We start from the raw sequence: 14,641 nt of genomic DNA on the forward strand, positions 1-14,641 counted from the left end.
TCAAAATAAAGTTTGCTTCTTGGGTTTTTGAGCCTTAAGAACACAATAATGAAAGATTGGGTGTGGAAAGAAAGGACTTGCAGCAGTTATTGGTTGGAACTAATGCTTTGTTAAGAATCCCTGTTTCCTATGCAAACCTGTTTTTGCAAGGTTCCTGCACTAATTGTAATTGCAACTTAAAGATACTAGATTTTAAAATAATCAGAACAAACAATGTCTCAAACTGCTTTTAAAAGAAATATTACATTATTTGGTTTATAGATTTATTTTTTTTTTAATATCTTTATAAAAAAAATGTGAAGTCTTGTTTTCACCATGGAGACTGTTTTTTCTCAGAAGGACAATTGAGCTTCTGGAAGTGTTAGGCTGTGAAATTTGTAGAAATTCTTTGCATTGATCCCAGAGACCTAAACTCATCTGTTGGCCCATGGCTTATGTTGTGTAAAGTGTTATGATTTGCTTTTTGCTTCTGTTTTACATAAAGCTCTAATAATGGTCCAGGTTACAAAAAATTGCACAGATCTAGGAACAAAGACATAATTGATTCTTTCATAATGGAGAAGCAAATCATATCAAGGTAACTGATATCTTTATTACTTCCCTACCCTCTTCACCTAATAATTTCTGAGTATTGTACAAGCTGATTTAAGCAAAATATCTTCCCATTGACTAGGTTAGAGAATGCCAACCCCTCTTGCTAAGTTTGATAGCACTCTATCGCTTATGTTAGTCATACCAGAGATAAAAAGGAGATGTGTCTGCCAGTGAAGAATGTGTCTATAAACTCACTTAAACCAAGAGAAGACAATAAGCCAGAAACTGTGAGGGAACTGGAAAGGGAAGAACTATGTTGTACCTAACTGGACTGTGTAAGACCCAGAGGTTCAGGCCCCTTTTCTAGTGGTTACACCTCCCTTGCATAGCAGGAAGCAATGGAGTGAAATTTTGAAATAGTGTGAATAAAAGAATTGGTCCAATAAAGTTCAGGAGGGACAACTGCTTATACTGGGGCAGAAAGGAATAGATATTTTAACCTGAGTGTACGTTTCAGGGGAAACAAAGATCATGTCTGAGACAGGTGCAGTAGGACACATGATTAATCATACGTTGAAGCTGAGTGCATATTCAAAGCTTTACCTGCGTTCTGTATGTATGATCTCCACAGTTCTTTGCCTCCGTTAAACTGTTTTGCTAGTCAGGTATTTTTTGAATAGTCTGTCAGACCACAGGCAGCATGTTATTTTTTTGAAATTTAGACTAGATGTGACTTGAACTTCATGGTCTTATGTTGCGCAGTCTGTAGATCCAGAATGCCTGCAGATGAGGATTCTAGATGTGCAGAGGGCCTCAGTCAGTCCCTGCTGTTCTGGTGTGAAATGAAGACAAAGCCATCCTTGGAATTGCAGCCAATTGACTCTCTGGAGAAGAGGCTTTTATCTGCCTCCCCCCACATACATTTACAGAGGTGCACGCAAAACGTTGTTTATGAGGGGTGCACAACTCTATTAGAAGCTGTTGTTAGTCTAAGTAAATTGGCACGCACTCCCTTTCCTACCCAAAGAGGTAATAAGGAACTACGGAGCAGAGTACACAATAGAGATTTGTATTAAGATTTGCCTTTGAGATTTGTGTCAAATGCTTCAGCAATGGTTTTAAGCTTGATTTAATTCCCTAAATGTGTTAACAACTAATAACCGTTGGGTTTGTTTTCTAATGCAACTCATTTAATGCGCAGTATAAAATACAGTAAGGGTTGAATTACATGAGTTTGCGATTATGCTTGCAAAAATGTATTGCAATGAGGTTTTCAATTTATAGGCAGGAAATGAAGCTCTGCAATTATGTGACAACATAAAATCAGAGCTGTGAAATGGAATTTAGTCCTTTCTTTTTTGGAGGTCTACTGTCAGCAAACATGACCTTGGCCCATTCTCCCCTTCTCCATCTCTAAAAAGATTTCTAGTGAGAATCCAGTGAGAAACTGGTAATTTAGAGACTTCTGAAGGTTGAATCATAGCCCAGAGCATGCAGTGGTATCTGGCCTCAGCGCTGGTGAGCAACAGGGCAATGTCCCATGGTACCTCAGCTCCCTCACTCAAATGTAAGGCCTTTTAGGAAATAAGCACATATTTTAATCACAGTAAAGCACCCCTCAGCACAGACCATTTTAAGCTAGCTTGGGAATCTGCCCTGTTCTAAGGTGCAATCATGCCATAAAACATACTTGTGAGAGGGGAAAGGACAAACTCCACAACCCTTGCTATCCCACACCAGCCAAGATTAAGTCACAGAGGCTGAATATGTTGAACCTCTTGTGTTGCTTAATTATGAAAGTGTAGTTTACAGAATGCAGTACTGATACCAAGAGGACATGATAGTACTAGTTTCATGCAAGCCTCTTGAATGAAATAATTTATAGAAAGCAAGGCTAAAAGAAAACCAAATTGATAATTAATGAGGACAGGATTAATCCTTATTTTGGAGAAAACACATTTAATAAAAATTGTACTTACAGTATAATGTGCTGTTCATAACAGTGATACTCTCTGAAGTATAGTTTCCTTTTATGTTTCCACGCTGAACTTGCTGCATCTGTATGAACACTTAACTATCAAAGGGTATGATCTTCAGAATAGAAAGAGCAGTGTCTGAATACTCTCGCTAGGAATTCTGCTTCAGCTGAAGCAATCTGTGGTTACCTTTGTCATCACCTAACTGCAAACAGATGACTGGAAGAGAGGGCACAAATGGAACAAGGTCTTTGCTGGTGAGGATTGAGGGAGGCTGGACCTCCAAGCCTGCACAGGGCTGGCAAGGGGCTGCTGAAGGAAAGGCTGGGCTGCTAGACAAACTGTTCCCTGAGAATGCCTGAAGCTGGGCTATGGCTGGGGATTTTATACCAAAGCTCTGTTAGGTGTAAGCTGAGAAATACTGAGAATGAATCTAGGACAGGGATTTCTCATGGAAAGTACAGAAACTCAGTTAATTGCTAGCGAAAACACAACTCCCAGGTCTTCATTTTTAAAGCAGCCCTTATGAAGAGATATGTTTACTGACCTCTTCCCTCAGAAGCTGACACACTTCAGGCACAATTCTAGCTCTCTGGAAGAGGTTTTATATGACCACTGAATATTAACTGGTTTCTACTACAGAACTGCAGTACTTAATATTTAAGTGGATCAGTCTTGATTCCTATTTTCAGTTACATAATTTTTATATGAAATTTCTTTGTCCTTGTATAATTGTTTTCAGTAATATGAGAAGGGAGAGTATTTGTGGTCCAAACAGTTAATCTTGATTGAGCTGGAAGGGGAAGTCACTTACCACATACATAATGCATAACTGACCTATAAAAAGCTTTTGAATCACTGATCTGTAACAGCTACATTCCATGTCACAGTGTTGCTAGTGTTATGTTTTACCTGGTTTAATAGAAGGAATATATTAACAACTTTTAAACTGTCTTAACAAGAAATAGCAATATCCTATTTTTTTTCTCATGTTCATAGAACCTATAACTATATAGTTGCTACTGGAATACAAATATTCATTGTGTTAAGAAGAAGTAGGATACATATTTTTGTAATACAGAACACTGAAGTATAGATGTTTAATGTGGAAAATAGAAAGTCTATAAGTTGTGTTAGCAAAAAGGAATGTTCCAGATGTCTCAAACTGTATTGCAAATAAGAACAGACTGCAGGTCTCCTCTTGCTTACTCCGAAGTCTTGTTTGTTTCCTCTTTGCATAAGAGAATTTAATAAATTTGATATTGATAGAGGAAAAGTGGGACAGAGAGCTGTGTATCTCACATTGGCAGGTTATTGTTTGAGCTTTTACTCTTATCTGGAGTCAGAAGGAGGAGTAACGTAAAGTTGTTTATAAGGCTTGCTTTGGCATGTGATCTGTGTGCTCAGCATTGACTGCAGATGCTCTAGGTTTGTATTATCATTGTTGAGGGAATCATTTGAGCCCTAACCCATTCTATTTCAAACCATCTGTTTGGGTAAGCTGTAAGATCTTTAGTTTAGTTGGAAACTCAACGCTTTCGCTGTGTATTACAAGCTTCAGTATAAAGTCAGTGAGAACTCTGCACTAGTGAATGCTGATCTGATGGAACTGCAAAAATTGAGATCTGTCTTCTGGAGCTATGAAAGCTTCCAAAAAAGTTCAATAAAGAGAAATTCTCTAAGCAGTCTGCTTTTATTTTCCTAAGAAACCAGCATACTGGTTTATCAGATTGCCTTCTCTTCTTGTGCTTCAAAAAAAGCAGGAGGTAAAATTGTCAGACCTCCTTGATGTTGCTTTAATTATTTTTTTTTTCTCACTCCTGAAGACAGATAATCTATAGAAAAATATTCTGAAAGCCCTGTGAAGCCTGTTGAATGAGTCAGTGCTGAATTATCTCCTCAACCACTCAGAGGATATGCCTGACTTCAAATCCCAGCAATCCTACCTATCTGTTATTGGGTATGTTTACTGGGGGGCTGCAACACCTTCGGCCAGCTTGGGACTCCAGATAGCATCCAAAGCATGATGGAGTACTGAATTCTTCCCTATGTCCCTTTCTAAAAGATGAACCACAGTAGGTGACTACTGCTGAGTAAAGTAGTTCATCTTCTAAAATAGTTCTAAATAGGCAGTAGTAGATGTACACACAAAAAAGCAGCTGACTTTATATTTTCTGAACTTCCTATCTTGGGAAAAGATATATTAGATATCTATAAATACATTATTTCTAAAGATTCAGGTAAATGTCCCTTGTAACTGATTGTGCTTTTCCAAAAACTACTTAAGACCTAAACATGCTCAAATATTAACTCCTACGCAGCTGTAGTACCTGTCTAAATTTTCCTCTGTATTTGTGAATCTTCTCTTTAATATAAAGAGTAGACAAACACTTTAATACTAGAATACAGTTTGATTCTAATGTACTCTAACAGGGCTTGTTAATTAAAATTAACAACTGAGCAGCTAGGAATTAGTAAAATAAAGGGGGATTTAAAAATTATTTTTAAGCTAATGTGTTTTGAAAATCAAAACTTGCATGCATTCTTTCCAGCTCCAGAGTCATGATATTTGAGCTTCCAGTCCAGGCCAGGATAGTGAAAAACAATGTGGTCCTGTCAGGAAAAAAAATTATCTGTAGGTTGCAGTTTGTATGTTAGAAAAATTTTTCTACTTAATGCCTCTGACACTTACTGATACATGCCAACTATAAAAGAATCTTTGAGAAAGATGATATTCTGGACTGTATGAATAGTCAGACAAATGCTTTCAGAGGTGTTAATTGCACCACCTCAATAGGATTTTAGTGCTAAAGCCAAACAGTGACGGCCTTTTTAATTTCCTCACAGCTGATCAAAGCATGCAAGAAAAGAGAGAAATTCTGTTATTTTTTTTAAAGATCTTGATAAAAACTCATTTATCTTAGACAAGTGAATGGTATCTTAGAAAGTATTGCAAAGTCAGATCTCCTTTCCCTGCTGTTCAAATGCATTTTCTCCCTATTAATGAAAAGAGTATGCATGTACCAGTGTCAGCCTTGACATTATATCAAGCAAAACAATTCTTAGCATTCAGGTAGCTGAATACTCTTGATTACTGAAATTCTTTTGCATTGATGTCTGAGCAGCCAAGTGTGGGGGGCTAACCCTGCCTGGACACCAGGTACCCACCAAGTCACTCTATCGCTCCCCCTCCTCAGCTGGACAGGGGAGAGAAAATATAACAAAAGGCTCATGGGTTGAGATAAGGACAGGGAGAGATCATTCACCAATTACCATCACAGGCCAAACAGACTCAGCTTGGGAAAAGTATTGCCAATCAAATCAGAGTAGGGTGATGAGAAACAAACCAGATCTTAAAACACCTTCCCCCCACTCCTCCCTTCTTCCTGGGCTCAACTTCAGATTTCTCTACCTCCTTGCCACCAGAGGTACAGGAGGGCAGGGAATGGGGGTTGTGGTCATCACCTGTTGTGGTCATCAACCATTGTCTCTGCCGCTCCTTCCTCCTCAGGAAGGACTCCTCACACTCTTCCCCTGATCCAGTGTGGGGTCCCTCCCACAGAAGACAGTCCTCCATGAACTTCTCCAATGTGAATCCTTCCCACAGGCTGCAGTTCTTCACAAACTGCTCCAGCGTGGGTCCCTCCCATGGGTGCAGCCCTTCAGGAACAGACCGCTCCTGTGTGGGTCCCCCAAAGGGTCGCAAGTCCTTCCAGCAAACTGCTCCAGTGTAGGCTCCTCTCTCCACGGGTTCACAAGTCCTGCCAGGAGCCTGCTCCAGTATGGACTTCCCACAGGGTCACAGCCTCCTTTGGGCATCCACCTGCTCCAGCGTGGGGTCACCCATGGGCTGCAGGTGGATCTCTGCTCCACCGTGGACCTCCATGGGCTGCAGGGGCACAGCCTGCCCCACCAGGGTCTGCACCACGGGCTGCAGGGGAATCTCTGCTCCAACCTGAGCATCTGCTCCCTCTCCTTCTTTGCTGACCTTGGTGTCTGCAGAGTTGTTACTCTCCTGTATTCTCACTTCTCTCTCCTGACTGCTGCTGCTGTTGTGCAGCAACCTCTTCTGCTTCTTAAGTATGTTCTCAAAGAGGAGCTACCACTGTCACTGATGGGCTTGGCCTTGGCCAGCAGTGGGTCTTTCTTGGAGCCAGCTGGCATTGGCTTTGTCAGACATCAGAAAAGCTTCTAGCAGCTTCTCACAGAAGCCACCCCTGTAGCCACCCTGCCACCAAAACCTTGTCACACAAACCCCATACAACAAGGACCCACTTACATTTCTCAAAGGTAAAGTTTGAGGAAATTGTAAGTTCCTTTGAAATTAGATGCCTGGCTTCTCCAGCTTCACTCCCAACAGGGTACATAAGACCAGGTGGGGTGCCTGGTTTATTTTTTTAGTGAAAACAGAGTGTGCAGCTCTGTCTGTAAGTACAGAACATGCAGATACCAACAGGAGATGACTCAGAGTGCACCATGCAAATGTACTGAGAGCTGGGAGGAACCTCTATACTTGCACCTTCTGGCAGTTCACATGCTAGTGATGTGTTTTTCCAACTCTGTGCTCTGATGAAGACTCATCCTTAAGACTTTATTCTAGTTTCACTGAGCCAGTCAACAAGGAGAAATGGAAATAAAAGTTGGGAGAGGGAGATTAGACTTGGGTCCTTCAAAAGTCACTGAAGGATTGTGCAAGCACTTCTCACAGAACTGTTTCATGCTGAATGAGGGTATATGAACTTCAGAAAGCAATCGTGACAGAATAAGACTTTCATCTCAAATTAAATTTCTTCACTACTAAGCACGGTGCTGCTTTTATTTTGCAAGCCAACTGTAAAATCTCCTAAATATGATGCTATAAATGCATGAACTCAGAATCATACAGTTAAGTATACAAAGATAAGAGCTATCTCCTTAATGTTCACTTTCATGTGAAATCCTTTGGTACTTGTTTACTACAGGTTCAGTGACTTTATCCTTTAATGTGTTTGAAGACACCTGAACTTTATTTTTAATACAATATTATTCAACCGTGTGATCCTTAAACATTGCTTCATAGTGTTGGAAACTTAAGATCAGATGTTGATTAAGGTGCTTAAAGCAGGATTGAAAGTGTTAGGAAAATAATACTGCAGTGTTTTTATATGTCTGCCCATAATAGGCCCTGAGATAAATGAGTGCAAGTTTACTGGCCACAAAAAATGGATTACTGCTCATACTGAGTTTAGCCTTATAATCTGATAAAGGAGCAGTCCTGAAGCTCTTATTGAATTTCTGCAATGGGTAATGATGATGATTAAAGTCTTGAATATGCAAGAAAAACAGACACTGAACTGCAATATTCTAGAAACTGCCTTTATTGAGCTGGTGCATGTTCCTTTGGTCAAAAATCTCAGCTGTGCAACTCTGTCTCTAGCTCATGTCAAAGTCTCCTTAGAATCCAGAAGAAATATTGGTCTTCCAAGGGGGTCAGTAGTTACATTTTCAGAACCTGGGTAGCAGACTCTAGTCCCTTCAGAAAATGCAGGTCTAGCCACCGATTTTAAATGAGATGATGATGATGTGATAAAAGCAGTGCAAATAGGAGATCTGTTTTCACATCTAATGTGAAAATGTTGGAGATTATTCAATCTCATTTTTTTTTTCCTAGAACAGTGCTATAGCCATGTCTGAGATGCTCAGGAAGAGCAAAGCTCATCCAAGAAAGCCTATTAAGTTATTTTATTCAGAAACAGTCAGCCATTGGGGGAGAGAAGTGAAAGGAGGAGAACATATAATCCTGAAAATCTAGACTTTCTCTTTAGTGGTTAGGCTACTCTCCAGTGAATAGACAGGTGGACACTTGTACCCTGTTCTCTTTAAGTGTGAAATGTTGAAAAAGTCCTGGGGAAAGCTACAGACAGGGTTATGAGAAAAAGGTCTAAATATAGCTTGCTGCTATGATACATAAATGCGAAGCACTGATTAAAAGCATATTCAGTACATGTTTCAAAAGCACTGTCTTCATGTCAGAATGGAGGCATGAGTTATTCTGCTTTATCATAGGTTTTTCATTGCTTTGGGTACGGAGTGCTAACATAAAACTGTCTCTTCCACAAGCACTCAAGAAAATTGTTTACACTGTCATGTCCATAAGAAAGCTCTGGTGGGCCTTTTCCTAGCAGTGCTGGAGGTACTAGATAAACACCACTACCACCATGACAAAAGACACATGACAGCCCCAGTCAACCTGGGAATCCTAGGGTTTTGTCTGTCTTCTATGATCTTTGTCTTCATTTCTTAGGGCTTTTATCTGTCATCTTTATTCTGGTTCTTTGTTTAGAATTTACTTTTATCTGTCCTCTTTGAACTGTTTTGCACTCAGATTATAATGCTTGTAATGAACTCTCTGCAATTAGTAATCAAAAGGCCCCAGAGTACAGAGTTCAGTATATAGACTTTATATTCCATGAAGTACAAAAGCGTGTGGACCCAGGCCAGTAAACTTCACTTCGGTATTCAAGAGGATAAGATCAGTCCAAATTTCTGTTTCTGTATTTCTTCTTCCTTTTGCTATGATAGATTGAGCGGTATAGATGTTGCCCTCTATAATATGAGCTAAGTCATCTAATCAACTTGGCAAAGAGTGTCTCTCTCTCTCTAGTTGTATTGTCTTCCATCTGCACGACATCTTCTCTCCTTGCTATGCACCACATTTAACTCTCATGTTCACCAAATTAAAGGCCAGCATGCACCATTATTTCCTCTCTCAAAAGTTTCCAAGTCATGGGTGGTAGGATGCAGCCTAAAAAAACTCCAATGAAAGCAGATGATGTCCATGTGATTAAAGTTACAAACAACTTATACTTGGGGGCACTGGCAGTTACACTACTACACTATGTAGGCCATTGGGTCAAAGAATTTTGCTGTTTCAGCAGATTATTCTGATCAAATGTTGTGTACTGGGATGCATAAGTTTTGTTGTTCTACCTCAAAGTTATTGCTCTGAGGCTCATAATTCCTACAGGTTTTCATAGCACTATAGGTAGAAACTGCTCGGTCAGTGAGCTCAGAGTTTCCTTTGGTGTAAGCATGAACTATTGACTACATGGATGTAGTTACTGGACCTAAACCCTTGTATTTGGTCTTGTAGCCTCTGCCATGTTTCTAATTTACTCTAAAATGAAGGCTCAGTTTTTCTTAGCTCTAAGTAGAGATTAGTGCCCACAAGCAGCCCCTTGACATACCAGCTAGGATATTAACATGCAGGTATTTTTCACTGCAGAGCTCTCTTGCAGTTTTGTACGTGTGCACATGAGAAAATCAATATACTCATTATAATCTGCAAAGCAGTGGAAAACCATAGATGCATGAACAATGGAAAACAAAGTTAGTATTCTTCTAACAAACACCTACCCGATGAAGAGGATTGTGTTAGTGTGGTATTGTTCGTTTTCATTCCAACACTAAAATTTGTAGATGTGTTTAACTAAGCTAATATTACAACATTATAAACAAATGAATAGAGTTCATTATACAGACAAGAAGAAATATATTTGCACAAAATCACAGTAATTTATCACATCTCGAAGCTTGTATAAGCAACAAGAAATTGTTATGAGGCAGGAAAAAGAGGATGAATAGTAGAGCCACCAGGGGAAACAACTAAAAGCGCTAGTAATTTAATGTGGCAAAGTGTGGCAGCAGCAGAACCTTCCGCACGGAGCTTTGTGCCAACTTCACCTGTTCAAAGCCTTGGTTTTGCACCACCTGGAGGCTGCAGGCTTCTCTGAAATTAACCTCTCCAAACCGAGAGAAATGTGGGTTTTCACTTCTGTCCACTGAGACAGCCTAGTGACTCGCTGCTATTTAGGACCAAAACTCATTCCACAGGGATTCTTTTTTGTCACTAGAAATGATGCTTTACAGAAATTCAGCATAACATTGCCAACACTATCATGGGGCAAGTTCTAAATTAAGGTCCTCTTCTATTTCCTCTCTGCTCTTCCTGACAGTAAACTCTTGTGCTATTGTTTGAATGTCAAACTATTCTTAGCTCCAAGTCTTTGACATTAGGTGAATTCACCTGAGGAGACTGTTATTTATGGAATTTTGGGTGGGTTTTTTTGGTTTGGACAAGTTACATAAGGTGATCCTACAGTGAAGTGTACAGAATTAGTGTCAGCTCCAGTGAAAAGTGCATGTTTGAGGCTTCACTATCAATCATTTGGTGTCCTGAATTAGGTGCCAAAACTAGGAACTGGGCTTTCATTTCTGTGTCCACCACAAGGTTTTGGTGATGTTAATTAAATATGCTTATGCTGTACTGTCACCATCTAAAACATAGAGTTGAAGCTACCTACAGCACAGGGAAATGCTGTTTTCATAGAAGTGATTCTTGGCTAGAAACTATCATAGAAGTTCCAATGCTGTGCAGGTTGTGCCAGTTCCCACCACCTTCTGACATGAAGCATCCTGTGTTACACCTCAGGGATCTCTTATTGTTTGTCTTCAAATGGGATAGAAATGTAGGAATCAGTTTAGCTCGCTTTAAAACACATATTCCAAACAGCTCTCTTTTGCAGTTTTGACCAGGTCCTTAGTTACCCATGTATCTTGTCTGCCAGTCTAGAACTAAGCAACCAATGTGAAAGGAGATTATTGTACTTCACCGTGAAGGAGCTTGCCCCTTGGCTGGATTTATGACTTTAATGAACTCCATGGGGAGTCTTGTTGCAGATAAACTAGGACTATTCATTCATGTGGATAATGCTTGGAATTGCCTAGAAATTATTTAAACACAGTTTAAACATCTGATTTCTGGAGAAAAAGGAAACTTTTCTTGTGTTACTTTTCAGCCCCACCCTCCATCAATACTATGCTTAGAAAAGGAAAATCTAACACAAGTGTTTATACGTAAATGACTCTCAGATTTTGAACTGGGTTCATCACATTTGCATCTAATGATGGCCCACAGAGTTGGAGTGGGAGAGGCGGGAGAAGGAAACCATTTCCAAAAGCTTATCTATAGCTTGACAATTAAAGCAGGATCTGCAGAATGACTTACCAAAGCCTGCAAAGCTTCATCTCTTCTGACTAGACAAGCAGAGCTGAAAGTTTCCAACTGTTCTGTGAAGCACGGAGGCTCCTCAGCCTCCTTCCCAGAAAGAACAGGTTCTTGTCCAGGTTCCCAGCTCACTGCTGGAGAGAACAGCCTCAAAATGAAAGCCATGTCACCCACTCACAATTCTGCAGTACTTGTCAGTCTCGTTTCAAATGATGGTAGTTCAGCATCCCTACTAAATGTTGTTATGGTGACAGTGAAAATTTAACACTGAGCACTAGATCTGTCTCCTTATGTACTACTAACGATCCTGCTGTGTACGACTTCAAAAGGAAGGGAAGCGTTGTGTTGTTTTTTAAAATCTCCTCGATGATCAAAGAGGAGAGAGACTACAAAAATGTCCTTCTATTAAAAAATTAATGCTTGAGTTTGATCCCAGGTAGAGGAAGGGAGGTAGATAAGTTTCTTTATACAGCTCTACAGTTAGATCCTTTGCTTATTTATGGCCTGGGCATGTTCCTACAGAAGATGGCAAAAATGCCCTAGCCCCACGTGAGCAGCATCCAGCGGAGCCCACAGCTGGTACAGCAGCTCCAAGAATGAGCTGATCAACACCGTGGTCTAGAGCTAAGTGTGTGTGTGCAGACACACACACTTTGTTGGGAAGGCACTAACAGAGTGTAAGAACATGTATATTCTGGCACTAGGCAGTTTCACACCCCAGAATTGCACAGTTGACTCTCAGGGGTATTTTCATATTCCTCCCTTCGGCTTTCACTGCACTTCGCTTAACAGTGGCAGCAATTCTGTCTGTGTAGGTAAATATCTTAAAAATAAACAAAATCAACTGTTGTTTAAGAAAGATATAGAAATGAAGTGGGAGGGTGAACTTTTTAAAATCAAGTTAAAAATATAATTGAAATGTTTAGTGTAGGTGAGCACCATAACTGCCCATTACCTTTTTATCCCAGTAAAAAATGATCACAGTCATAAGAGAGGTCTTAACTTCCCTCCTTTATATCACATACACTTTCTGTAAATCAGTTTAGCTGGTTTCTCCCTGACCTCTCCATTGTATAGGTGCTTGTCTTGTTGGTCTGTGTCAAGCAATACCTCAACACAGGTGGCACTAGATGAAAACCCCTGCAGTCAGCTGGACCTCCAGGTGATGAACGGGTGCTCTGCAGTCATCCTGCCTGTTTCAGAACGAGGTAACAGAAGGCAGGCTGAACTTTGGAAGGAAATGTCGTGCTCATAACTGTTACCACTGGTAGACAGCTATAGACCTTGTCTGATGCTCAGCAATTTAGATTCCATGGTCATCTGAGTTCTTAAGGATGCTCAGGGTTTTTCTCCTTGCAAAGCTTCCTTTTCCTGCTTCCGAGTAGTGAGAAGAGGTTCTGTGTTTTTCTTGGTACTTTCTACTTTTCTTTGTGATTTGACTCCTTCTGTTTTGTCATTTTGATGACTGCCTCTTGCATGTGGTGAAATTGGAGCCAGGGAAGCAGGCAGGCAGTGCTCCCCATCACACCCCCCTGCATCGCAAGCTGCAGGGAAATCTTTTGTGCTTCATTTGTACCTTTACAAAATGTCACCAAAGTATCTTTTCAAAAGTTAGTGCTATAAACTGCATTTCTGAAAGGCATGACACAGATAATATTCTCCAGAGCTCTGAGTTGGCTCATACACAAGAGAGCTGATGAGTATCTATGGGTAAGGTATGAAAATCAGGAGTAACTTAATTTTATCAGATGAAATGATAGCTTAACTCTGGAGGGGGGTGGAAAAAGGGCTCATTCTTAACCAGAAAATGAGCATTCAGGAAAGGGAAAACAAGTCATTAACCAAGCTCCACGATTTATTTATTGTCAATCTTGTCTGACAACTAAAATGTAATAAAATGGAAAAACCAAGGAGGCTGCAAATAATGAGATCACTATTGACTAATGCAATACAAAACATTAGATGGAATAATAGGAGCAACTGCAGCAACACTTCTCTAGAAATCTTATACTGAGTCTGTGTTTTTTTCCGGCATGGTTTTGGCCGGGCACATGAAATGGCTGCTGCCAGTGAGCAATAGAGATTGAGGCCTCCACCATGGAGAAGAGAGATGGCCAAGGCAGGATTCATCTCAACAGATGTGTGTCTAGCTACTTACATACCAGTGATGGAGGCTCCAGCAAACTTCCTAAGTGAGGCACTTCTATGTTGGTAACTATCCTTACCAAAACAAAATTTTTGCTGAGATGTAAGCCCCTTGTCTTGTCCCAGGCAAACAGGAAAATTAAGGTATTGTCTCTTTCTGAACAAATGGATTTAAGGGATTCATATTAGTCTTCACCCCAGCACCAGTCTAAAAACTACAGCACAGATGGCATCTTCTTGCTGCATCCAGTCTGTTTATAATCTGATCTGCTAACTTAAGTAAAAAGAGATGTTACCCTGTGCAGTCCTACTGCCCTATATGAATAAAATAGGTGAGAAAGTGAAAGTAATTACCCCTTCTTCTCTGTTCATAAAGCAGTAAGTATCTCCTAAATGGTGAACCTTTGATCACGCTGCTGACGCACAAGCCTGAAAAATAACTTTCATCCCTAGGCTGCCTCATGGGGAGTGTGTGTGGGTTTTTCATAAACTTTTGCATATGATCTGGTGGTGTGCTCTCATGATAGATGCAGGTTTCCTTAATGCCAAGAAGATTTTCTCTTTGGGGTATAAGTGCATTCTGGAAGAACTGGGAGACAGCTAGGATTTTTGTAGACTTTCTCCTAGTGCAGATGTTCTTGTTTCCATTGTTTTCTGTTTCTCAAGGTCTAATTGTACAATGGTCTAATAAAGTCACCACTTGGATTTACTAACTGGCAAAATTGTTAAATAAGCACAAATATTGTTCATCAACTTAATTTAAAAATATTGTTTCTGTCAATGGAAACCTTTCATCAGTTCTTTTGTAGAATTTTTTGGTTTTACTTGTCCTATGTCATACTATCACATTATACCTCAATACTAAAATAATATAAGCACATGCTGCAAAACTACTGATCACAGAAGAAAGGGGAATATTTAATCTCTAGTGGGAGATATA

This window comes from Athene noctua, chromosome 1 (assembly GCF_965140245.1).
Source record: "Athene noctua chromosome 1, bAthNoc1.hap1.1, whole genome shotgun sequence".
NCBI classification, from domain to species: Eukaryota; Metazoa; Chordata; class Aves; order Strigiformes; family Strigidae; genus Athene; species Athene noctua.